The sequence below is a fragment of the Podarcis bocagei genome, assembly GCF_964188305.1.
Source record: "Podarcis bocagei genome assembly, chromosome: 7".
Taxonomy (NCBI): domain Eukaryota; kingdom Metazoa; phylum Chordata; class Lepidosauria; order Squamata; family Lacertidae; genus Podarcis; species Podarcis bocagei.
Genome location: NC_138132.1, coordinates 92,165,064 through 92,191,641, shown reverse-complemented (window position 1 = coordinate 92,191,641; position 26,578 = coordinate 92,165,064). Strand labels below are relative to the sequence as shown.

Below are 26,578 nucleotides of genomic sequence, written 5' to 3'. Positions count from 1 at the left end.
GATTCCTGAACCACTTGGTAAGAAAATCAATCTACGAGGTATGAGATAGATATAAAAACTTACTAGAACGCAGAACACCATGGTGGCTCTCTCCCTTGGAAGCAATTTCAGTTAAAAAATTAAATATGAGAGGGAATTGGACCAGATTTGTTAATAGAGGCAGAAGACCAACTAAAATTGAGGAAATTTGAAGATGTAAGAGCGTTATTAATGGAGTGGTTACAGTATCACCAATTAAATGATGTTTTTAAGGTAGACAAAAAAATGGTTTTGATACAGTGAGATCAGGGTTTGAAATAGATCTGTTTGAAAATAATAGTGTTATAAAAAATGTACAAATTACTTTTGGAACGGTATACGGGCCAAAACAAACAAGATGAATTTTAACAGGGAGAAATGTAAAGTATTGCACTTGGGCAAAAAAAATGAGAGGCACAAATACAAGATGGGTGACACCTGGCTTGAGAGCAGTACATGTGAAAAGGATCTAGGAGTCTTGGTTGACCACAAACTTGACATGAGCCAACAGTGTGACGTGGCAGCTAAAAAAGCCAATGCAATTCTGGGCTGCATCAATAGGAGTATAGCATCTAGATCAAGGGAAGTAATAGTGCCACTGTATTCTGCTCTGGTCAGACCTCACCTGGAGTACTGTGTCCAGTTCTGGGCACCACAATTCAAGAAGGACACTGACAAACTGGAACGTGTCCAGAGGAGGGCAACCAAAATGGTCAAAGGCCTGGAAACGATGCCTTATGAGGAACGGTTAAGGGAGCTGGGCATGTTTAGCCTGGAGAAGAGGAGGTTAAGGGGTGATATGATAGCCATGTTCAAATATATAAAAGGATGTCACATAGAGGAGGGAGAAAAGTTGTTTTTTGCTGCTCCAGAGAAGCGGACACGGAGCAATGGATCCAAACTACAAGAAAGAAGATTCCACCTAAACATTAGGAAGAACTTCCTGACAGTAAGAGCTGTTCGACAGTGGAATTTGCTGCCAAGGAGTGTGGTGGAGTCTCCTACTTTGGAGGTCTTTAAGCAGAGGCTTGACAACCATATGTCAGGAGTGCTCTGATGGTGTTTCCTGCTTGGCAGGGGGTTGGACTCGATGGCCCTTGTGGTCTCTTCCAACTCTATGATTCTATGAAGTTAAGACATTGATGATACATTGGGCTAGAGATTTTGGGTATAATATCCAACTTTCATCTTGGGAAAAGTTATGGAAAGAGGAAATAAAATTTACTGCATGCTGTTTGTTGAAAGAAAACTATATGAAAATGATGTATCGTTGGTATCTAACACCGAGTAAAATTGCAAAAATGTACAAAACGAGTTCAAATCTGTGTTGGAAATGCAAAGGGAAGGGAGATACTTTTTATCATATGTGGTGGACATGTACACTGGTAAAGGCTTTCTGGGAAATGATATATAATGAATTAAAGAAAAATATTTAAAAATACATTTGTTAATAAACCAGAAGACTTTTTGTAGGTATAATAGGTGAAGAGATACCAAGAGAGGACAAAAGACTTTTTATGTATGCAGCGACGGCAGGGAGAATGCTACTAGCCCAGAGATTGAAAGGAGAAGTACCAACAAAAGAAGAATGGCAGACAAAACTGATGGAGTATGCAGAGATTGCGAAACAGACGGGGAAGATCCAAAACCAGGAAGATCAAGTATTTTTAAAAGACTGGAGTAAATTCTTAATTTATTTAAACGACCACTGTAAACAGTTAAAATCATTGGCAGGGATGTAATGACACTTGTAATATAAAGCGGTATAGAAATGAAATAAATAATAATAATAATAATAATAATAATAATAATAATAATAATAATGTGGAACTGACTGCGGTAACTAGGGATATATAATAGATGGATAATGGTAAAAGATGCAGAAAATTTAATCTTAAATATGGAATCCATGGAGGGAGGGAAGGAGATCCGAAGGTTCAAAAGAACCTTTTATTTTAATGCTTGAAATGGTTAAAGTTAAAATGTATACAATTGTGTAAAACCAATAAAAATATTATTAATAAAAGAGTCCCCAGTCCCATTTGGATTTCAAATGGGATGCCTGCCCCCCCCGTATTTAAACTCCTCCTCCTCCTCAAAAGTGCACGGGCAGAGGGTGGCTGGGGGAGAGTGAGAGTTTGTGCCGGCAGGGCAGAGGGTGGGTCCAGTTCATTGGTTGGTGTTATAAGAAAAAACTGTTCCTATATCCCTTATGGGGTATCCAAGAGCCCATATAGAGTCCTTATGCAAGTTCTCTATTAGTAGGAGAAAATAACAGAGGCCAACCAGAGAATATTGAGAAGCAAAGCAGCTAATAAGTCTGATCTTTATTGAACTGTTGCAACAGAATCCCCCCACTCCCCCCACGCAGGGAGGGAGGAGAAGAACCTAGAACAATGGTGTGCAAGCTCTTATATAGCCTTTTGAAATGGCCTCTCCTGTAGCTCAAGACCACCGCCCAAAACATAATATATACGTCACAGAAAGAGGGGGTCCCCAGCAGAAATAAATCACAGGTCTGCAGCAGAAAACCTGTCAATGGTCAATCATTGCTATATCTGGGCAGCCTGGTCATTCTTTGTTGTTGTTTAGTCGTTTAGTTGTGTCTGACTCTTCGTGACCCCCTGGACCAGAGCACGCCAGGCTCTCCTGTCTTCCACTGCCTCCCGCAGTTTGGTCAAACTCATGCTGGTAGCTTCGAGAACACTGTCCAAGCCAGATCACAGGCTCACCCTTAAGACAGGATTTGTGAGCAATGGGGAGAACATTTGAGGTTACTGGAAGAGTCAAAATGGCTTCAGGATTGTTCTCCTGTACTATTTCAGACACATGGCTTATATACGTATGTATGTGTTTGCCACATACATTTTTATGAACGTTTATTTTATATATATAAGACCTTAGAATTCCTATAACAGTTGATGTTGCCCACCACCTCTCTTCTCCTCACTCTCTGTCACTGTCCTTGCTGTATTATCCTCCCCAACCCCAAGAGAAGCCCTTTCCTCCTTGACACCAGTGGGCATGAGAGGGTGGCAGCTGGCCCAAAATGGCGGCTGCATTACTGTAGGTGCGGCTGACAAGCGACAATAGAAAGAAGGGGGAAGGAGCAACCTCCTTTGCCTCCCTCGCCCTCTCCTTCCTCACCCCCCTCTCTTCAGCATCTCTTCAGCCACCACTGCTGCCGCCAGTCCAGCATCGTGTGGGTCTGCCACCACTTGGACTCCTCCGCCACCCGGACCTGACCTTCCCTCCTCTTTGGTGCTGGAGTCTCTTCTGACACCAGCTTGGGAGAGAGGCTACAGCTGTGGCTCAAGCCCCCTGTGGGAGCTGTCCCATGTTGACTGCTGGCCCCGGCCCATCTATGTGACTTGAGGCCAGGGTGGTGAGGGAGGGAGCAGGCCAAATGCGAGGACCCCCCCTCCACAAAGGGGGGTTGGTGTCATGAGAGTGTGCGTGTGCCCCTCAATCCCCACCCTCCGACCTGTCCCCTAAGTTTGAGTGCTCCTTGGCACACCCTGCCCAAGCCCACGCAGCAAAGGAGAGACACAACAAAGCCAAAGAAAAGACAGTTGGGATTTTGTAACTGCAGCATGTTTTATTCTTTCCTAGCAGGTTTTTTTTTGGGGGGGGGGAGCCATATAATACAACCAGTTTTATGGCACATACCCCCTCCCTGGAATATAATTGGATTACTGTTATTATAGTTCAAGCAAAACAGAAGAAGAAGTTTATTTCACAGACCAAATGAGCCTCTGCACAGTTAAAGGGCACATCTACACTGCAGAGCCAAACTGCTTCAGAAGTCAGAACTTTGCTTCATGGCAGGCTGGGAACTGTAGCTACCAGCACTCTCACAAAACTACAGATCCCAGGATTCTTTGAGGGCGGAGGGAGGATCTTGATGATTAAACTGATATAGAACTATCGGATTTGCTGTGTGGTCTGACAGTTTGCATGGGGATATCTTTTTAACTGACTGTGACATAAATATACTCTCCAAGTTAGTTTCAAGGAGAAAAACACTTGTTGTATAAAAAAGAGGCTAGCAATGTTTTTCTGGCCCTTCTGTTGCAAAGAAAAATGTCCCTTGTTGTCCTGCCTGCTTGCCCTAAAACAACCGTCTTGTGGCCAGAGAGCCAAACTCTCACCTAAACATCTTCAGCAACTATAGTTTCCAAGATTCTTCAGGATGAAGCCAAGACAGTTAAATGGTTTAGAAATGATACAAAATTGTAGTGTAGCCACTATATTTCTGAGGAATTCTGGGTCAGAAAAAGGCTGGCCTCCACTGCCAGTTAGGGACGGTTTCTATCTCACCCCAGTGATTTTGAACTTGGCATCAAACCTGGAGGAGTTTCAATAAAGAACCTTAACTTTTACACTGCTTTAGTGAGTCCCTGTTCCTGTCAGTTCCTGCCAGGCTTAGAGGGAGACCACGGATCCCCTCCTTCCCCAGATGTTTCAAGCTGCAACTTCCACCTGCTGTGTTGGCAAAGGGGCAGATGGGAGTTGAAGTCCAAGACGTCTGCACCAGGTTGTGGAGGGCCAGCCTACATCAGGTTTTTTCTCTCCACATGTTCTGGTTCACTGGAGAAAAGCATATCTGAACATGGGCAAAGTTTTTTCCCGTCCTCAGTAAGCTAGCTTGCTCACAGCTAACCCAGGAACACGGACACACACCATGCTTTTCATGTGCTGCCTCAAGTTTATTTAAAGGACGTTGCTCATGTATTAGGTAAAGGAAGTGGCAGGAAAACAGACTTTCTTCTTCGCACAAAGTAGATCCATGCCTATGCCGTTAAATAAAGTACATGTTTCAAAACTGGTTGAAAACACAAGCACTGTTTGCCCGCAAGTTCCTAGATCTAGGAGTCAGCAGACATCACCATATTAAGAGATCAGGCATTAGGATACATTCAGCTGATGTTGAAAGGTTGGAAGAACACAGTTAGCTTAGACAAATATTCTAGAATGTTTGCTCTATGCTTGTAAATATCAGAGTGTGTCCAACTAACTTTTGCTCAGAGTGGACCCATTGAAATCAATCTACCTAAGTTAGCCATGACTGTGAATCTCAAAAAATTGACCCTATGGCTAGCATTAGATACGACCTTGTATGTCTTTCCTATGAATGTTATGAAAAAATCCTCTGGCTTGATCTGTGCATCCCAAACATCGCAGCATTTTTGCCAGGGCATGAGACTCAGTTAATAAATGGTCTAGAAATGGACCAGGGTAGGGAGTGAGATAGCTCAAAGCTATCTCCATAAAAGTTAGCCCCAGGAAGTCTAGTGGAATTTTACCTGTGAAAAAGTTTGTGAAATGTCTTAGTCACCTTCTGAAGGTTTAGTCTGAGGTCCAGATTTTTATTTTTATTTTTACAGCAGTAACATATTTGCTAGCAATAACACTTTCTTTTGCATTATGGATTTTCTGATCAGAGTGAAAACCCAGAAATGTCCCAAATCAGTCTTCATTAAAGTAACAAACCAAAATAGAAAAATGTTCTAGACTGTAGTAGTCCATGAAACTTTATGCCATAATAATAATATTTTTTAACTTTTGAGGTGCCACAAGACACTTCACAGTTTTTACTGACTGAAAACATAATGTTAAGGAAAGCATGGCAGAAAGATCAATTACAACTAATTTATGAAACAGAACAACTCATAAGAGCGCTCACACTGGTCAGGAATTCTGGGTGATTTTGAAAGAAATGTGAGCCAATGTAGAAGATGATTAAAAAGTGACTCCTCACTAATACAAGGAAATGCCATCTTTACTATTTTCTTTTTAATTCATTGTTACAATCATGCACTCAAACCTAATGGCATTTTTAAACACACACACACACACACACACACTTGTGCCATTTGGTTTTGGCCCAGGTGATGAATGAGTTAAAGCTTTAGACCTGCTTGCCAAAAGCGTTGTGCCTCCAAATGTTTGGGGCTGAGACTGCCACTATCCTGACTATTGGTCATGCTGCCTGGGAATTATGGGACTCTCTGTTTCTTACAAGATGGTAACTTTTTCTTTATCCTGATGAGGGAAACTGATTACATCCTCATGTGACTGACATTTGCTCAGGCCATCTGAAGAAAAGGTGCCCTCTGAAGGCCAGCTCCTGTCCATTCCTGATTTAAATATTAAGGCTAAAATGATAATATCGTTCTGAAGAGTCTCCCTGTGTTAGAAAAAAGGGGGACACTAAGCTACACATCACTGTCCTCAGCTGGATTATGCAGTGCCAGCACTCATTGACTCATCCTTTTAATGCAGTGCATTTTGCATCCAGAGAGTTTTAGGAATGAAGTATTTCTCACCCCCTTCTCCCCAGTAAATGTGCAATAAATGAGAATTGCTGATCATATACGGTAGATCCAATAGGCAAATGAAGGCAGAGCTCTCAAAGCCAAAACCCTTCAAGCTCCAAGAATACACATTCCAAACTCATAAGTCCTTTATATTAAATGGACTAATTTTCATGGAAATAAAAGGGCAGAACCAATCAGAACAATATATCATCTTTCTCAGTTTCTATTATGGAAACGCTTGCTTTATTATTATTCAAAAGAAAGAGAGAAGATCAAACAATGTTTCAATTGATGCAATTATATTGACGGGACATGACAGCAAGTTTTTGAGTGGGGCAAAACATTTCTTCAGGTGGGGAAATGCAGACTAAACCTTCCAGGGTGGGGTAGAGGAAGGCCGTTAAAGTTTTCTGCCTTGGCCGTTGGGATGACTGGGAGGCTCTCTCAAAATCTTGATGTATTACCCAGACATTTCATACTAAGGATTTCAGCTGAACCAGTTTGGATCTTACCAGTTCTATTTTTTAAAGCTCTTCTTCAACCAGGATAATTCCATTTGCATGGAGATGGAGACTCACTTAGGGCATCGTTTTTCCAGGTTCCTACCTTCAAAAAATGCTTTTCAAGGGACACATCTACCGTGGATTCCCAGAGCACTGCATACATTTCTGGAACACAGGACATCAGCCCATTGGTTCATCCAGCTCTGTGCTGCCTATATTGACTGGCAGTGGTGGGTCTCCATGATGGGAGACAGGAGTCTGCTTCCAGTCCAGCCTGGAGATTGAACCTGGGACCTTCTGCATGCAAAGCAGATGCTCTACCACCGAGCTTCGGTCCTTGTACCAGGGAACACATTTAGTTCATGGAGGACAATGACCAGGCCTGTCAAGCCCAAGTTGGTCCATCTGAATGGAGAATACAACCTAGGACACACCCAATGTTCTCCTGAAGTTCAGTCTAGCACAAAAAAATGCTAGGGTGCTAGGGAAGCTTTCTTTCGGGAAATGTTTTTTTGTCATGATCAATCTTCTCTTTGAAGGACCATTTGTGAAGATCTGCTTCTAAGTTGCCCAATGCTGATGAATGCAACTCTTAACAGAGTTGGATGATTTATTTAGGGGCCATTGGATCTTCTTGAGAGGCTAAGCAGACAGTAAGTTGCTTAGTTATTGTCCCAGGACTCACAGTTTCCATCCGTTTTAGTGGAGTACAACCATATTCTCAAGGAAGTTTTCAAAGCTCCAAATGTTAAGATGGGTTAAGGATCAAAGAGAATAACTGATGGGCAAGCTTGGATTTGAACTCAAGACACATTGTTCCCCAATCCTCTGGGTCATTCCCTCCCCACCTCAGTACATATTCTTTGTACCCCAGATAATTGCAGATGATCCCTGATACAAGTTTGGTATGAGATGGGTTGGGGGGGGGGTGGAGTAACCAGAGAATTGGAAATATGCAGACAGCGGAGATACTTCCAGCTTGGCTCAGCTGAGAAAGGGACTGGTTGCTGTTGGAAGGCACTGCATGGGATCTTGGCAGTCACGCGTGGGTACTGGTGCCAGCCCTGCTATGGAGCGAGGCCTTGGAGATCTCCGTGCTGACTGTGGAAAGGGGGAAGCTTTCATACTTGTCCTTCTCACTGCTGCAGCTACAGCGATACAGCAATGCCTTGACTTCCTTTTGGAAATTGCTGTTGAGGAAACCATACATGATGGGGTTGATGCAAGTGGAAGCCATGGCCATAAGGTGGCAGAGGGAGAAGATGAAGTTGTGGTAGCACACTGAGATCTTCTCATGGTCCCAGTCATAGAGGGCATTGAAGACAGTGAGTGGAAACCAACAGGCAGCAAAAGCAACGACGATGCAAGCCAACATAATGTTGACCTTCCTGTGGCTAGTGGCCCGGGAGCCATCCTTGGAGCGCTCCACCATGTCCTTGCGCTTCTGAAGGCGCAGGAAGATGCGGAAATAGCAGGCCATGATGAGGAGCAGGGGCAGGCAGTACTGGAAAAGCAAGAGGAAGGTGGTGTAAGCTAGGCGATGCTGATCCGATGGCCAGTGCTCAATGCAGGCCACGTGGTTGGCAAACGGGTCAAAGGGAAGGGTTAAGTTTTGAAAGGGCTCATTGGTCAGGATGGTGAAGGAGAGGAAGGGCAGGGAAATGAAGCAGGCCACCACCCAGGTAATGGCCACAGCCAGGTACGCATGGTTAGCTCCTGGCTTCCGCCCAGTCGGATTGATGATGAGCTGATGCCTTTCCAGGGCAATCCATACGAGGGAGAGGATGGAGACAGTGACGGAGATGCACTGGACAAAGGGGCTGGCCTTGCAGAGCACTTCTCCTAAGATCCAGCGGTCCATCAAGGTGTAAATGACCGTGACAGGCATGCAAACAAGTGACATGAGGATGTCAGAGCAGGAGAGGTTGGCGATGAAGATGTTGGTGACGTTTCTCATCTCCTTCTGCTGGATGATGACACACACCAAGCAGAGGTTGCCAATCAACCCCACTGCAATGACTGCGCTGTAAGCTACGATCAGGAAAGTGCCGTTCCCCACAGAGTCGCTGCAGGACATGTCGTTTTCCTCTAGCAGGCTCAGCTGCTCTGAGAAGTTGAGGTAGAGGAGATTCATCAGCTGGTCCATGGCACGTCCCAACTCTACCTTAGAGATGGAAGGATGGAGAGCTCTCTAGTGCAGGTGGCAAAAAAGGCTGCGGCAGCGGCGGCAGCAGCAGTAGCTGTCTCTCCTCATGAGATGCTGCGCTCGCTTGCCCTGTGCCAAGGAAGAAGACATCCAGACATTAGGAGGCACTTACTTATTGACTACATTTATATATTGCCTTTCTTCCATGGAGCTCAAGGTGGCATATAGAAGTGCCCAGGTGGCTCCTAGGATTGCTTCAGGCATTCTCTGCTGCTTTCCCCAGCCACTCTGGGTGGCTTACAACATATCTAAAAACATCCTTAAAAACTTCCCTAAACAGAACTGCCTTCAGATGTCTTCTAAAAGTCAGATAGTTGTTTATTTTCTTGACATCTGAAGGGAGGGTGGGTGCCACTACTGAGAAGGCCCTCTGCCTGGTTCCCTGTAGCTTCACTTCTCACAGTGAGGAAACCAGCAGAAGACCCTTGGAGGAGGACCTAACTGTCCGGGCTGAGTGATGCGAGTGGAGACGCTCCTTCAGGTATACAGGGCCGAGGCTGTTTAGGGCTTTAAAGATCAGCACCAACACTTTGAATTATACTTGGAAACATACTGAGAGCCAGAAGATCCTTTAGGACCAGTTTTTCAGTATATGGTCTGGGCAGTCACTCCCAGACCCAAGTCTTGTTAGCTTCACCAAGTGGTTGGCTGTATCAGGAGTCTTCAGAGCATGCCCTACTGCAGCCTTCCCCAATCTGGCACCTTCCATATGTTCCCATTAATCCCAGCCAACTGATGGGAGTTGTAGTCCAAAACATCTGGAGGGTGCTAGTCTGGATCAGCTGCCCAAGGACTACTCATCTTCTGCCCCACATAGTTTAGTCTTACGGCCCATCCATACCTTGGCTTAATGCCCATTGGGAACCCCTTGTACCCCTTTAATTCCCCCCCATCCTGGTGACATTCTCCTCCAACTACCACCCCAAATTTTCTCCTCCCTAAATCAGATATTCCCTATGCAATGGATGTTGCTGTGCAAGCCTAGGACTTGCCAATCAGAAGGTTGGCGGTTCGAATCCCCACGACAGGGTGAGCTCCCATTGCTCCTGCCCACCTAGCAGTTCAAAAGCACGTCATAGTGCCAGTAGATAAATAGGTACCACTCCAGGGGGAAGGTAAACGGCGTTTCTGTGCGCTGCTCTGGTTCTCCAGAAGCGGCTTAGTCATGCTGGCCACATGACCCGGAAGCTGTATGCTGGCTCCCTCGGCCAATAAAGTGAGATGAGAGTCGGTCACAACTGGACCTAATGGTCAGGGGTCCCTTTACCTTTACCTTTAAGGAATCTCCAGATCTAGGGAGAAGAAAATGTGAGGCTGCAGTAGATGGAGGAGAACACCAAGTGGGCTAAGGAGCCACAGGAAGCATGGGGGGATCACAAGACGCACTAAGCTGAGGTATGGATGGGCCACACTCTAGTGAGACCACCTTATCCTAGAAGCTTCTATTGGGCAAGAACACGCTCACTGAAAGTATTAAAAATGTGTTCTTTGTCTTGAGACAGCCCTCTCCTGTGGTTGCCATTTACTGTGAAAACAGACATGAGATCTTAAGAGTGAGTTATCCACCTGCTGTAAAGCAGAGTTCCTATTCATTGCAATGGAGGCAGAGGAAATGAGAACACCCCCCTCCGCCCTTTATCTGCATGGCCTGGTACTCTCTACATTTTTCCAGACAATCCCCGCCCTGTTGTTCAGGAAAGTCACGGCCATCACTTATTGTCTTTTCCTGCCCTCTGTTCCCATCTAGCCCATCAGCTATGATAATGCAGCCTTGCAAATGAAGTCCACAGAAGTTACAAGCCTGCAAAAAAAATGTTCACAAGTCCCTGTCTAGTGATAGTTATTTTTAGCGTGTCTAAGGCCTGCAAAAAGGAAAATGAAATTGAGAGGGAGAAGACAGACTCTTCCAACCTAGAAAAGCATTCTTGCCAGAGGCAATTTTTACTTGCCACAGGCAAGCAGCTATTTTCAAGCCTACATAGTAACTGCTGAGTATCAGTATCAGTATCAAAGTTTATTTCAGTCACAGACCAGCATAAGATAAAACATAGGGATAAACTGAACACATAAGACTTAAAACAGGCGAGGAGTAACTGCTGAGTAGGATATAGCCAGGCAACTATAACAAGCACCTGCTGGCCAGTGTCAGAGCAGGAAGGCAACTTCCACCATTTATATCTGCAACATCCTCTGAAATGTTTTTTTTTAAAAAAATATTTCCTACTTCTTTCAATGTAGAGATTTTGCCTACAATACTGTTTCCAATGCAGGACACCCAGTAGTCTCTTAAACGGTAAAATGGGAGGAAATGCAAGCAAGTCTGCTTCCGCTGGTGTCCACATCAACATCCCATTTCATGGACAGTTTGCTTTATTTGTAAAATGTTTGTCAACTGGAGCTTGTGTGCTTAGGTCCTCCCCTTCAGCGCTGCAATGCACAACCTGCCCTCTTTCAGAAAAAGCTGCACAGGGCTGCCCCCCAGGCCCCCTCATCCTTTCCTTTCGATTCCAAGACCAGCATTTAATGGTAGGAAGGGATAGAGGAATGAAGGCAGAGTACCCTTCCCCTCTTGGAACTTGGTCTGCAGGCTAGCCCTGGAATGCCAGCGCTAGCTGGGGAGCAGGTGCCCCCCCCATGCCTCCCACCCGCCCCCAGCCCAGCAGGCCAGCCGCCGACCACTGCCCAGAGAGATGCGCACGCGGCCGAGCGGTAGATTGCTGCAGCTTTTGACGGGAGACGCTGTGGTTGTCATCCCTCCACTCTGCCCCAGCTTTGGAGAATTAGCTCTGAGGCTGGTAGAGGCTGGCAAGCCCAGCAGAAAATGCAGCTTGGGACTATTACACAAGTTCTAGTGCTGTTGCTGCTACAGGGTCAGGGGAGTGAGGACGGTACTCCTGGGGCACCCAGCCCAAAGTGCATCCCCCAGGTCTATGAAGAATACACAAGCAAGCGCGCGTACACACACACACACACGCCCCTCACTCACCTGATGCTGAACTAGTTCTCGTGTCAGCTCAGCCTCTTCTTAAACCCGGGCAGATCTGCTCTGAAATATGCTGCAACACCCTCCCGGTACACGTGAATGCGTCTCCCAGCTCAGGGGTCCTCCTCTTCTTCTTTCCCCTCCCCCAAATGATGGGCTCCAGGGTTTTTTGGGAGGGGGAAGCAAGGAGACACCCAGCGAAAAGGCTGCCTTAAGAAGAACTAGGCAAGCCCCCCTGCCCCCCCCCGACCCATATAAAAATCTCCACCCCTGGGAGGAGCGAGGCTTAGCCCCACCCGGGACTCTGGCTTCCAGGCGGAGAGGGGATGCTTCTTCCACGTGGGTACCACTCCTCTCCCCCGCCCAGCCGCGCGCTCCAGTCTCTCAACGTGAGAGCACGTGAAGGGGGGGGGGGAGGCTGCTGTTGCTGCTGCATGCGGGGGCGGAGGTGCCCCAGATCCAGCTCTGGCAAAGGTCCAGCTCCCTGGCAGGCTGGCAGGCTGGCAGGCAGGCGAGCGAGCGGGGGTTTTACTCAGGCGAGCATTGATGGGCGGAAGGTAGGGAGGTCAGGCGCTCCTGGGAGATCTCTGGGCGCTGGGAAGTAGATGGGCGAGGATTCCTGGCTCCCAAAACGGTTTTGCAACTGGCGACAACACCGCTAAAATAAAGAAAGCCAAGGTGGGGTGAGCAAGAGTGGATTTTTGTGCAGAAAGACTGCGAGCTCTGCTCATCTCTGGGATTCCAAACAAACCCCTTCTGCGCCAGGTTTCGGTGGGTGGTTTCTAGTAGGAAGGCAGTGAGTCGATCCTGCAAGCCAGAGGTCTTCCCTCTCCTGACAGCCAGGTAGTGGACAGCCATGCCAACTGGTTAGGAGGAAGGAAGGGGCTTGGCTTTAAATCACCCATCAAGGGATGGCTGGGCAAGGCAAACTAGCAGGCACCTGCACTGTCTTCTCCAACCTGGTGCCCTCCAGATGTTTGGCTACAACTCCCATCAAGCCCAGCCAGAATGGCTGTAGGATTCCAGGGCTGATCATACTGGCCGGGGCTCAAGGGACTTGGGATTAAAATCTATTAAATAATAACTCACATGACCACAAAGAAGGCATGAAGGTGAAAGACCCTCCCTGTTCTTTTATCCCAGCACTGCATAGAATATCGGAACAGGTATTAGGGACCTGAGTTCAAATCCTGATGTGGCTCATCTCAAGATGGAGACGCAGCATAAGAACATAAGAAGTGCCAGTGGCCCAGTTTCCTTCTCTCACAATGGCCAAGCAGATGCCTCCAGGAAGCCTGCAAGCAGGATTTGAGCACCAGAGCCCTTTGCCCTCCTGTGGCTTCCAGCAACTGGGATTCAGAAGCATCACTGTGGAGGCAGAGCAGAGCCACTGACAGCCCTGCGTCTTCCAAGAATTTGTCCAATCCTAAAGCCATCCAAGCTGATGGGCATTGCTGCCTCCTGTGGGAGCAAGTGCATGAGGAATAATAATAATAATAATAATAATTTATTATTTATACCCCGCCCATCTGGCTGGGTTTCCCCAGCCACTCTGGGCGGCTTCCAAAAGAATATTAAAATACTATGGTACATCAAACATTAAAAGCTTCCCTAAACAGGGCTGCCTTCAGATGTCTTCTAAAAGTCTGGTAGTTGTTGTTCTCTTTGACATCTGGTGGGAGGGCATTCCACAGGGAGGGCGCCACTACCGAGAAGGCCCTCTGCCTGGTTCCCTGTAACTTGGCTTCTCGCAATGAGGGAACCGCCAGAAGGCCCTCGGTGCTGGACCTCAGTGTCCGGGTAGAACGATGGAGGTGGAGACGCTCCTTCAGGTATACTGGACCGAGGCCGTTTAGGGCTTTAAAGGTCAGCACCAACACTTTGAATTGTGCTCGGAAACGTACTGGGAGCCAATGTAAGTCCTTTCTATCACTGTCCTGAAGCATTCAGCTTCATTAAATGTCTGCAAGTCGTAGTGTTATGAGAGAGGGAGAAAAACCATTTTCTATCCACTCTTTCTATGCCATGCATAAACCTCTGGTATGTTCCCTCGCCTGTTCTCTAAACTAAAGAGTTCTAAATGCTGTAAAAGAATTGAAAGGGAGTTTGAAAGAGGTTTGACTTCCTAGGAGAACCTTCCCAATCCCTGAATGCTGTACATGTGTTGGATTGCAAGTTGTAGCCCAAAATATCCAGAGGACACTAGAATGGGGGAGGCTGAGACAGACAAGAATTTGCTTCAGAGAGCTTTGAAAGAGGGAGTGAAACTATGATGCCTGCGCTCCATCCCACTACTGCCTCTGGCAAACAGGTTTTGCAGGGGTGGGTTGAACGGTTTCAAAAACCTGCAGAACCTCTTGTACCAAACGGCAGCAATAGAAGCACATCTGCACAGGCTCTCCAGCCCCTTCCTCTCTCTTAGGAGCTGCTTTCTCCTTTCTGTCTAAAGACACTTTGTGGCAGAAACTGAGAACTTTCTGATTCATCACCATTAAGGTTGCTCTTAGCGTAGCTTCAGACATCACAATGCAAAAAACTGTTAGCTTGCCCATTGCTATGGCACTATGACTGATCCAATCTCTTTGATGGGTATGCTTGGATGACGATTGCGTTTCCAAGCACCTGTTTGTTGTGTTCACACTTCTACTGCATATTTCAGAAGAATGTACAGTAGTTGAATATGTAAAACCATAGTGTGTGTAGCTGCAGTTCCACAGGAGGCCTCTGGGCGGCCTCACCTTCCACCTTCACTTCCTGGTGGCACAACAACAGCCAGTTTCCTGGGAAGCTAATGAGATACTTTGGCGCCAGTGATTACAATGTTGCCGCTGGGATTCATCAGCACAAATGCTCCTGCTTATCTGGAGGGTCAATCTATATTGATATTCACCTCAGCAAAAGACAGGGCCTGGTGTTGATTTAATTTTCTGAAGCAGCAAGTGCTTTTGCTAGGAGAGAGAAAAGCAGCCTTGTGTTCCAGGAGCACGTTTTTCAGGGCTTTCTCCTCTTATCCATGCACCAACCCATCTTCCTTCCTGCCTGCTTGCAGTAGTCAGTTGAGTGCATGTATGAATCAGCAAAGTTGAGTTAGGAACAATTTACACCTTGCAAACTTGCAAAATTAATTTAAATCAGCACTCATCATAGTTTTGAACACCAATCGATGAGACTTCCAGGGGTGCCTGCACTTTCTCAGGATTTAGTTTTCATGGAATAAAGGTTAGTGGGCACTATGGTGTCTTTCAGATCTATGGTTTTCTTTCTGCAGGTCTACAACCTGAGCTTCCCATTAGGGTTCCAGGGAAGGCCTCAGTGGCCACAGCCGGGGTTCCTACGATGATGTGGCCTCCAGTCTGGAAGCTGGAGGCACAGCAGCATGTCTTTTTTTTTGGGGGGGGGATTTGATATCCTGCTTTATCACTACCTGAAGGAGTCTCAAAGTGGCTAACATTCTCCTTTCCCTTCCTCCCCCACAACAAACACTCTGTGAGGTGAGTGGGGCTGAGAGACTTCAGAAAAGTGTGACTAGTCCAAGGTCACCCAGCAGCTGCAGGTGGAGGAGCGGAGACACGAACCCGGTCCATCAGATTAGGAGTCTACCGCTCTTAACCACTACACCACACTGGCTCTTGCTCCAGTGTCAGCCAAACTTAAGCACATAACTTACACATCTGCAGCTTGCCTCATGTTCTCCATCCCAGGATGATGTGGCCTCCAGCCAGGTAATGTAGGAAAAGGCCACTCATTTGTCTCTATGGCAACAAGATGCAGGTGGTGGGTACCTAGTTGAGTGGCTAAGGTCATGAACTTGACAGAGAAACTGATCAGACAGGTCTCCTGCTATAGAGTCCACCCTCACAGATACAGGATCCTCCGTTGCAAGGGACCCACAGTATCCTCCGGAACTCCAACGTACCTTAGCCCTGAAACTCAGAGCATAATGATAAAGAGGCAGATGCATCTGGGACTGTGCAAAGTTCTTGTCCCTAGCCATCTGGGATGAGGGGCAGGGGTTTTGGTTCAGGTAGAGGATTGGGACTTCATGGCACATTGGACAATTGGTCCCTCTTTGTTATGGTTTGTTGTTGTTTGTTTGTTTGTTGTTGTTTAAAAAACCAGTTTTCCTATCCCTGGTGCCCTCTAATTGTTTTGAACTACATCTCCCATGCTGGCTGGCCCAAACATCAGAAAGACACTAGGATGGGAAAGGCTGTTTCCAACATTCACTGCCAGGCTTTGGGTTCTGCTGGTGTCTGTGCTAAACTGCGTGGCCACCTGAAGCCAATCAGGGCTCTGGACAGTGTAGGCCAGCATGGCCAGAAAACTCCAGGAACCGCTTGCTGGAAAGTCAATGCCTCAGAAGCATGAGGTTGATATCTCTGCTCAAGAAAGTGGAAGCAAAGGAGTTGCCAGGTCTTGGGGCTTGACCTGGAATGCCAGGGTTTTAGCTTCCAGGAGAAGTAAAGTCCAAGAGAAGGGACCCTGCGTCTTGGAGGTGGAAGGCTATTTTCTGCTTGGCTTAAGAGGTTTTGCCATTTTCTCCATTCCTTATCCTTCACCATGAGACACCTGGTCAACCAGGCTCTTCCCTGGCCACCGTGTCCAGGTCTCATCCATGGAGATGAGCTCACCACACTAAAAGCATGGCCTCCATCCACAGGGAACCACTAATCATCATTCCCCATGGCCAGGGTTCCAGGGATGGACTTTGAGTCTAGAGGGTAGGGCAGTCCATAAGGTATTCTGGGCCTAAGTTATTCAGGGCTTTGTACGCAAGTGCAAGGGACGCGGGTGGCGCTGTGGGTTAAACCACAGAGCCTAGGGCTTGCTGATTGAAAGGTCGGCGGTTCGAATCCCCGCGGCGGGGTGAGCTCCCGTTGTTCGGTCCCAGCTCCTGCCTACCTAGCAGTTTGAAAGCACCCCTAAGTGCAAGTAGATAAATAGGGACCGCTCTCCAGTGGAAAGGTAAACGGCGTTTCCGTGTGCGGCGCTGGTGCAGGCTCGCCAGATGCAGCTTCGTCACGCAGGCCACGTGACCCGGAAGTGTCTTCGGACAGCGCCGGCTCCCGGCCTCTAGAGTGAGATGAGCGCGCAACCCCAGAGCCGGTCACGACTGGACCTGTTGGTCAGGGGTACCTTTACCTTTACGCAAGTGCAAGAACACTGGACTTGGCCCAGTAGCAGACAGGCAGCCAGTGCAGTTGAAAGAAGGTCATGTGAGCCCCAGACTGAGAAAACTGGCTTTGCCTAAGCACTGAAGCTCTCAGGGACCAGGGAGTGTAAGTGTGTGTGTGTGGGGGGGATAAATGGGGATGGAAGCTCCAGGCACCTGACTGGCATGGAGCCAGTGATGTCAATGGAACTTCCTGCCATTCTGTGAACTAGGGGAAGCCCGGCAGGTGAAGGATGCCGCTTGTCCAGGAAATGCCTTCCCTGCTATAGACCTGAGGGATTTCTGCAGTGGCCGGGTGGGGTGGGGTGGTGGCATTCAAGGGACCCCCTGGAATGTGGGAGAAAGAGCAAGCAGAATGTTGATAGGAAGCCAAAAGAAGTTCTCATTTATTTATTTTGTTAAAAAAGGAGGAAGTGGCCTCTGCTAGTTTGGGAGGGGAAAGCAGAGAATTTGATGCTACTCTAAGAAATTCCTCATTAACATCTAGAGCATAAAGGCGGCTAGGCTTAATTAATAGATGCAGCAAATAAAGCTTTGGCTTATCAATAAAATGTGACCAACTTTGAGGAAAGGCAAATTTTAATAAACTGGACTGAGAGTGGCAAGAGAGGCCTCTGAGGGGCGTGGTGCCTGCTTCTCTCCGGCCTCCTTTTACTCCCCCACCAACCTGGGCACAATGGGGGCTGGGGGGGGGGGTATAAAGGAGGCAATGGCAGCAGTGGAGGGGAGGCTGCAGAGGAGGAGGGGGGGAAGGTGGCTTTTCTGTTTTGCCTCAAGCGGCCAAACATCCTGAGCTGGTCCTGCCCATCCCCCCTGGCCACTGGCCGTATTGGCTGGGGCTGATGAGAGCAGGAGTCTAAGATGATATGGCAGGACCCAGGTTCTCCATGCCAGATATAGTGGGTGAGCTGCCACTCAGTGGGTGGCAACTGGTCCAGTGCAGTCAGGATGCGATCCAACCCAGACCTTGGAGAGACCTCTTTGGAGCAAGAGGCTTCAGAGAACTTCACTGCAACTGAAGGCCTGGAAGAACCTCTATGGGTGCCAAGACAGCCAGGAGAGCCCCTCCTCAGGAATGCCTTTGCCCTGTCTTGATCCCAAATTCTCTCCCTTCCCCCCTCTGGGCCTAAGGAGTGAAGGTGACTGGAGCCCAATGAGCTCACAGGAGAAAGGGTCTCCATGAGCAGAGGGGAATCTCCAGCTTGTGGTCGTCTTGGCCACTAGGCAATCTTTCCCAAACCACACTCTCATGGGTGACATCAGGTGATGGACCAGGTTGAGAGGTTCGAATCTCTGCTGGCTGCGCATGCCAGTTCCCCACAGCCAAAGCAGAAGGATTTTGCAGCACACGTTTGATGAGTGGCCAAGGTGTGTTTTAAATCCTGCTTAGTCCCTTGCAGAGAGCAGGAGTGAACTTTCCACTCACCAAATGATAAGTGGAGACTTTGGTCCTGCTGGGTGCTGCTTCAAAGTGCAGTGTGGGACTGTTTGAAAGCCCTTTTGCAAACAGCCCCACATTGCTCTTTCAACCTCCGGTTTTTGTAGAGAAATTATTCAGTCAGACCTAGTCCAGACTGTTTCCCTAACTAAGCTAACAGTTAAAACACTTTGCACCTCTCAGTTAAACTTATTCTGGGTCCTTCTCCTCACTCCTTTCTGCCACAGTTTCCCAACTGTGCTCTTCAACACTTTCCCGTGTTCCAGCTCTCTTAAAGTGTTCCAGCCCTTTCTCTTCCTTGCAGCTCTTCAACTTCTCTAATTACCCTATTGCCCATCTTGACTTTTATACAGCCTTTTCACTCCTCCTCCCAGTGTTTCAGCCCTGGTTATGTTTCTCTTTTATTGCTGGATTCCTAGGCTGAACCTTTTACCCTCCTGTGTATTTCCTTTTTTTAAAAAAAATAATATTTATTAATAGTTTCAGAATAATAGAAAAAAGAGAAAAAACAAAAAAAACTACAATACATAAAGAAGAAGAAAGAAACACAAAACATAAAAACCAATACAGCAATGCAACAAAAAAAACACACAAAAAAGAAAAAAACAAATCCTAAATTACATATCTTTAACTTCCATTTGCTTGTTTCATTAACCTCCTCACACCTCCCCTTTTGTATTCTGGTTTAATTACCGTATTTTTCGCTCTATAACACGCACCCGACCATAACACGCACGTAGTTTTTAGAGGAGGAAAATCCGTAGGCATGCCACCCGTAGGCATTTCCTCCATAACACGCACAGACATTTCCCCTTACTTTTTAGGAGGAAAAAAGTGAGTGTTATGGTGCAAAAAATACGGTAGTTATTTCAGCAAATTCTTTCCATCTTTCTCAATTTTTGTTAAATAATTTATCTTAACATTTTAACTTAATAGTTAACTCAACAAATCCTTCCCATCTCTCCCCATATTCTGTTATTTAAATTACCTTGATTTATTTAACCTTATCTTATCCTAAAATACCTTAAAGCTTGAATCTTAATGCTCAAATATACATAGCTCCTGATATCATTTCTGCTAGAGTCAAATAGTTTCATTCCAACATTTTCCCTAATATTCATTCATTTTAGGCTAATTCCCCAAGTAAAGTTTTTCTTTATAGATTTTCTTTTTTTTTAATAAAGTATTTATTGAAGTTTAGACATTACAAAAAAAGAAAAAAGAAAAAAAGATATGAGCAATAAACAATTACAAAGCCTCAAAAACAAATATAAATACAGTAGTACAAAACATCAACAATACAAAAAGAAAAAGAAAAGAAAGCAAAAGCATTTAAAAAAAAGGAAAAACCCAAAAGAGAACAAACAAACATACAAAAGAACCACATATTTTCATATCCTTATCTTTCATTTGCTTATTTCCTCGACTTCCTCACACCTCCTTTTTTGTATACTAGTTCAATTAAATATTCCAGCAAGTCCTTTCCCTCTTTCACAAATTTAGTTCCATGATTTAACTTAACGCAATTTTAGACTTAAATTTACATCTTTACCCAATATCAATCTATTCATACTTGATTCTTTATAATATTTCTACTAAAGTCATATAGCTTCTTTCCAGCATCTTTCCAACATTCATTAATTTTAGAATATTTCTGCAAGTAAGCTTTGAATTTTTTCCAATCTTCTTCCACTGACTCTTCTCCCTGGTCTCGGATTCTGCCAGTCATTTCCGCCAATTCCATATAATCCATCAGCTTCATCTGCCATTCTTCCCTGGTAGGTAGGTCTTGTGTCTTCCAGTGCTTTGCGATGAGTATTCTTGCTGCTGTTGTAGCATACATGAAAAAAACTCTGTCCTTCTTTGGCACCAATTGGCCCACCATGCCCAGGAGAAAGGCCTCTGGTTTCTTTAAGAAGGTATATTTAAATACCTTTTTCATTTCATTATAGATCATTTCCCAGAATGCCGTAATCTTTGGGCATGTCCACCAAAGGTGAAAGAAAGTGCCTTCAGTTTCATTGCATTTCCAATATTTATTATCGGTGCAATTAGTGCCAGCACCGTCTGTTAAGAGTTTGGGTGTAATCTTCGATACCTCCCTCTCTATGGAGGCGCAGATTACAGCTATAACAAAGGCGGCATTTTTCCATCTCCGCCAAGCTAAGCAGTTGGCCCCTTATCTCTCTCGCCCTGACCTAGCCACTGTGATCCATGCGACGGTCACCTCCAGACTGGATTATTGTAACTCGCTCTACGTGGGGCTGCCCTTGAGACTGACCCAGAAACTCCAGCGGGTGCAGAATGCCGCAGCGAGACTCCTTACGGGGTCTTCGCTGCGGGATCACATTCATCCGGTGCTATACCAGCTGCACTGGCTCCCGGTGGAGTACAGGATCAGGTTTAAGGTGCTGGTTTTAACCTTTAAAGCCCTATACGGCCTAGGACCCTCGTACCTACGGGACCGCCTCTCCTGGTATGCCCCACAGAGAAACCTACGGTCTACAAATAATAACACCCTCAAGGTCCCAGGCCTCAGAGAGGTTAGGCTGGCCTCAACTAGAGCCAGGGCCTTCTCGGCTGCAGCTCCAACCTGGTGGAATGCTCTGTCACAAGAGACTAGGGCCCTGCGGGACTTGACATCTTTCCGCAGGGCCTGCAAGACAGAGTTGTTCCGCCAGGCCTTTAGTCAGGGCGCAGCCTGACCCCCTCCTCTGGCAACCTGCACAGAATTTTGTTTAATCGGTTGCCACCAATGTGATTTTAACTAATTTTATAATGAAATATTTTTAGAATGTGTTATTATTTGATTGTTTATTTGATTGTTGTTAGCCGCCCTGAGCCCGGCTCAGCTGGGGAGGGCGGGATATAAATAAAATTTATTATTATTATTATTATTATTATTATTATTATTATGTCCCTTCTGCAGATCTTCTTCTTCTTGTTTATACTTGCCCTTTTCCTTGTCATTTGTTGGTCTCTTTCTTAATTTCTTTCCTTTCTCATTGAGGAGTAGGTCTCTGGGGGGTTCCAACCCAAAATTGTCTCCATCTTCCTTCATCAAACCCACCCGTTCCCCACAGTCCCACTCCCCACAGTCATCAGTGTAATCCAAAAAGTATTTAAAAACATATTTCAAGGACTCTCCAAAATTAGGAACCTCCTTAGCTCCAGACTCCCCCTGGCCCAATCCAACTTCCATCTTCAATGGCAGCGGTTTATGCTCCTGTAGGGCCTCGGGTTTCTCCATTTGTATTATTTGAGGTGCAACCGCATCCTCCTCCATTATTTCCTGCACTTGCCCAATCAGTACAGGTTCATGAGTTGGTCCCTGAATGGTTTCTGTATCAATGTTCCCTGTTTGTCCAGAGTTGTTAACCACAACAGTCATCAAGTCCATTTTCTCATTCATCAAATCCATCTTCTCATGCATCTGTTCCAGCAAGGCACTTGTCTTGCATAACGCAAGCACCCAGTCTTCCTCCCAGCTCATCTTTAGTCAAGGTCAGAAAAGACTAGTCCCACGATCTTAATCTCACAGCTGTTGAGTCCTCACGTAGACTGCAGCAACAATTTAACAAGCTCCCTTTAGGGGAGACAATTTCTATTTGTATCCATTTTTTTTAAGGCAAGTCCAACAAAGGAAAATTACTTTCATTTTTCAGATATTTTTCAGATATTTTGTTTCTTTAGAATGCAAAAGGCAACATTGGAATCAGTTTATTTCTCTTCTTTAGCTATCTGTCAAAGTATTCCATTCACAGTCAATGAACCTCTCCAACTATTTCTATCTCTGACACCCCGTTTCCAGGTTAGAGACGGTGGAAACTTATCCTTCTTCACTCCCTCTCCTGCAGGGGTTAGACAAAGTTCTCCCTCCTTTTCTCCTACTTCCAAGGGGGTTTCAGTAATTATAGATGAAGGAAATTTAGACTTTTTTAACGGCTTTCCAGGCTTTAGCTTACAAAGTTTTTGCTTTAATCTATATACAGAAAGCGGAAGGCGGACTTCCTGTTTTGAACCTTCCCGCTTCGGTGCCAAATTGAGACATTTCTTGATCCAATTTTCCGTTTCTACTCACGGGTACTTGTTTTAAATCCAATTGTCCACAGGAAAAAGTCAGCGCTCTCCGGCAATGGCTGTGCGGCTTCACTCCGTAAAAATAGCAATCAGTTCGCAGCACCGCGCCACTCATCCCACTTCACTTCGGAGCCCCAAAATGGCTCCTGGTGCCCTGCCGAACCCCACGTTCCCAGGCTTCCTCCGCCTGGGATTTCTAGCGGGTCCCCACCTTCGCCGCGGCGGGAAGACCCAATTTCCACAGAGCTCGTTCCTCCGATCGGAGGAACTCTGCCATTCACCGATGGTGCTGACCTTCCTGTGAACTTTTGACCCTCCTGTGCAGAAGAGCCTCATCTAAAACTAAAAGCAGCCTATGGCTTCCAACCCCAAACCAAATACAATAGGGCTGAAAGTCCTATGTTGCAGTGCGGGGACCAAGAGCTGCTGCACATCCCTGTATGTTCAGAGCCATAGCTGTCAACTTACAGATTTGAAAATAAGGGACCAGCAGCCTTGAAAATAAGGGACCAGCAGCCAAAATAAGGGACCTGCAGCCTCACCTGTTCCAGGCACTCCAGTCTTCCTGTCCTCCTGCAGTCTGGTCAAACTCATGCTGGTAGCTTCGAGAACACTGTCCAACCAACTTTGTAACCAGAGGTTCAACTGAATAGAATCTGAATCACATGCACCACAAGGCCTATGCAGCCTCAACTTAAGATGGCTCCCCGGCCTGGCTTTGCACTGCAAAGTTTGCAGCAGCACGTGCAACAAAATGGCGTCCAGCATTCAAAAAACCCATCAGCTTGCATTAACTAGCCACACACAAGGCATGCAAGCTCCACCCCCCAGTCATTCTTAGACTTCTTATTGGGTGAGCAACACAGCCAAGCAACACAGTTGGAGCCTCCCTCCTCCCTGGCCGACAGGGAGGGAGGGAGAGGAGCTGCTTCCTTTGAAATTTAAGGGACATCATTTAAGGGACATTTAAGGGACATCCATCAATAAGGGACAGCAGCGAGACATGACGCTGGAATAAGGGACTGTCCCTTCAAATAAGGGACACTTGACAGCTATGTTCAGAGCACGCACAGTAGCTCTGTGAGCTGGGTGGCATGTTCATAGAATCATAGAATCATAGAATCATAGAATCATAGAGTTGGAAGAGACCACAAGGGCCATCGAGTCCAACCCCCTGCCAAGCAGGAAACACCATCAGAGCACTCCTGACATATGGTTGTCAAGCCTCTGCTTAAAGACCTCCAAAGTAGGAGGTCAAAATGTTGCTCATTTATGATAAATACAGGCTATATAACCGGGTTGTGTGCCAGAGAGGAAAGTGCTGCTGTGCTGGAATAAAAAATGTTAATGCATCTGCAACATGAAACAATAGAGTATAACTTAATTTCATCCCCAACCATGAGCAAAACAACCAAATACGAGTCAGATTCATTAGCTGGAGACGTCATGAATTGGCTGATTTAGCATGTAATAGTTTTTCATCCTCTTAATTGAGGGAAATTGGTGTGTTTTCTCCCTTTGATGGAATGAGTCACTCTGGATTTATTTCCTCTTCATTCCTTTATTTGTCTCATTAAAATTATTCATGTTGTTTTCAAAGCACCCTAGCCAGATTGGATCAATGATCTCCACAGCCTTGCCCCCTTCTCCGTTTTGGCTCTGGCTTAATGTAGTAACATACGAAGATGTGTTATATACCATACCCTCCAACATTTCTACGATGAAAATAGGGACGTCCTATTCCTCTGTCACCACCATCCTCATCACCACCACCATCATTTTAAAATTTATACCCGGCCCATCTGACGGGGTTGCTCCAACGCACCTAAAAATATAATAAAACATTTTAAAAAATATTTCCCTATGTAGGACTGCCTTCAGATGTCTTTTAAAAGTTGTGCGGTATCTCCTTGACATTTGTTGGGCGGCGGCGGGGGGGGCACCACTGCTAGTCTGGTCAGTTCTTGTACTTGCCATGGTGGGAGCGCCATCTTGTCTTTCCCCACAGGTGGCCAAATCTCTTGCTCTGGCTCTGCTCAGTCACCTCCAAAGCTCCTATTCTTTACACGTCTGGTACCCCAAGCTTTGTTCAATGTGCTCCATCAGACACCTAGCAAGTGCCAAGTCATTTCTGGTTGCTGTTACGGTTTACATGGAAACCTGGACTTGCAGGAACATTTTTTTAAGCTGATAGAAATCTCTCTCTCTCTCTCTCTCTCTCTCTCACACACACACACACACACACACACACAGAGAGAGAGAGAGAGAGAGAGAGAGAGAGCGCTCAACACAGGAATCTACCTTATGCTATTATTATCTAGCCCTGAATTTTCTACACAGACTTCCTGTAAAGGGAAGTTTTTAATGGTTGTTTTATTGTGTTTTTAATATTTTGTTAAGTGCTGCCCAGAGTGGATGGGACAACCTAGTTAAATAGCCAGCATATAAACAATAAAATTATTATTATAATAACTATTATGAATAATAATAAGGGTTTGGCTTCTTCAGTCATGTTTTCTGCTTCCTTGAAGAAGGACTTCTGGCAAGAGATGGGCTGCACCTCACAGCGGCCGGCAAGAATGTGTTTGCTAAGAGTCTCCCAGACCTGCTCCAGAGAGCTTTAAACTAGATCTTGAGGGGGGGGGGAGATGACATTACAGATGTGGGGAGGGGAGCATCAGTACTAGAGCGGCCCCCACCCACTGGCTGGCCGGCTCTGAGGGCGCACTTGGTGCCCTGCGAGTCCAGCGTCGCTTTGCAAGACTCACGGAAACAGGGCTGGACTCGCAGGGGGCTGTGAGCTGTTGCATCCTTCTCAGCTGGCCTCCAGCTGGAGGTTCCCTGAGAAGGATGCAGCAGCTCAGGTGCCCTGCAAGCCCAGCACCACTCTAGTTACTCAGCGCCAAGCAGGTTGGAAACGCTGTAGCCAATTCCCTCTTTGCCGGCAGAAAGTAAGAATTGCTTCCAGGGGGAATCATAGAATCATACAGTTGGAAGAGACCACAAGGGCCATCGAGTCCAACCCCCTGCCAAGCAGGAAACACCATCAGAGCACTCCTGACATATGGTTGTCAAGCTTCTGCTTAAAGACCTCCAAAGTAGGAGACTCCACCACATTCCTTGGCAGCAAATTCCACTGTCAAACAGCTCTTACTGTCAGGAAGTTCTTCCTAATGTTTAGGTGGAATCTTCTTTCTTGTAGTTTGGATCCATTGCTCCGTGTCCGCTTCTCTGGAGCAGCAGAAAACAACCTTTCTCCCTCCTCTATGTGACATCCTTTTATATATTTGAACGTGGCTATCATATCACCCCTTAACCTCCTCTTCTCCAGGCTAAACATGCCCAGCTCCCTTAGCCGTTCCTCATAAGGCATCGTTTCCAGGCCTTTGACCATTTTGGTTGCCCTCCTCTGGACACGTTCCAGTTTGTCAGTGTCCTTCTTGAATTGTGGTGCCCAGAACTGGACACAGTACTCCAGGTGAGGTCTGACCAGAGCAGAATACAGTGGCACTATTACTTCCCTTGATCTAGATGCTATACTCCTATTGATGCAGCCCAGAATTGTATTGGCTTTTTTAGCTGCCGCGTCACACTGTTGGCTCATGTCAAGTTTGTGGTGAACCAAGACTCCTAGATCCTTTTCACATGTACTGCTCTCAAGCCAGGTGTCACCCATCTTGTATTTGTGCCTCTCATTTTTTTTGCCCAAGTGCAATACTTTACATTTCTCCCTGTTAAAATTCATCTTGTTTGTTTTTGCCCAGTTCTCTAATCTGTCAAGGTCGTTTTGAAGTGTGATCCTGTCCTCTGGGGTGTTAGCCACCCCTCCCAGTTTGGTGTCATCTGCAAATTTGATC

At 46.3% G+C, this 26,578-nt stretch overlaps 1 long non-coding RNA gene and 1 pseudogene across 3 annotated transcripts in view; one reads left to right on the top strand and one right to left on the bottom strand.

Moving 5' to 3' along the window:
- Positions 1-26,578, top strand: part of LOC308590805 — a 126,627-nt gene that overhangs the window by 91,288 nt on the left and 8,761 nt on the right. The window lies entirely within an intron of this gene.
- On the bottom strand, positions 3,591-12,369 carry LOC308591645 (neuropeptide Y receptor type 1 pseudogene; annotated as a pseudogene). The gene is made up of 2 exons (XR_014013338.1): positions 12,034-12,369; positions 3,591-9,116 (listed from the first exon to the last, which is right to left on the bottom strand). The product of XR_014013338.1 is annotated as a neuropeptide Y receptor type 1 pseudogene (transcript).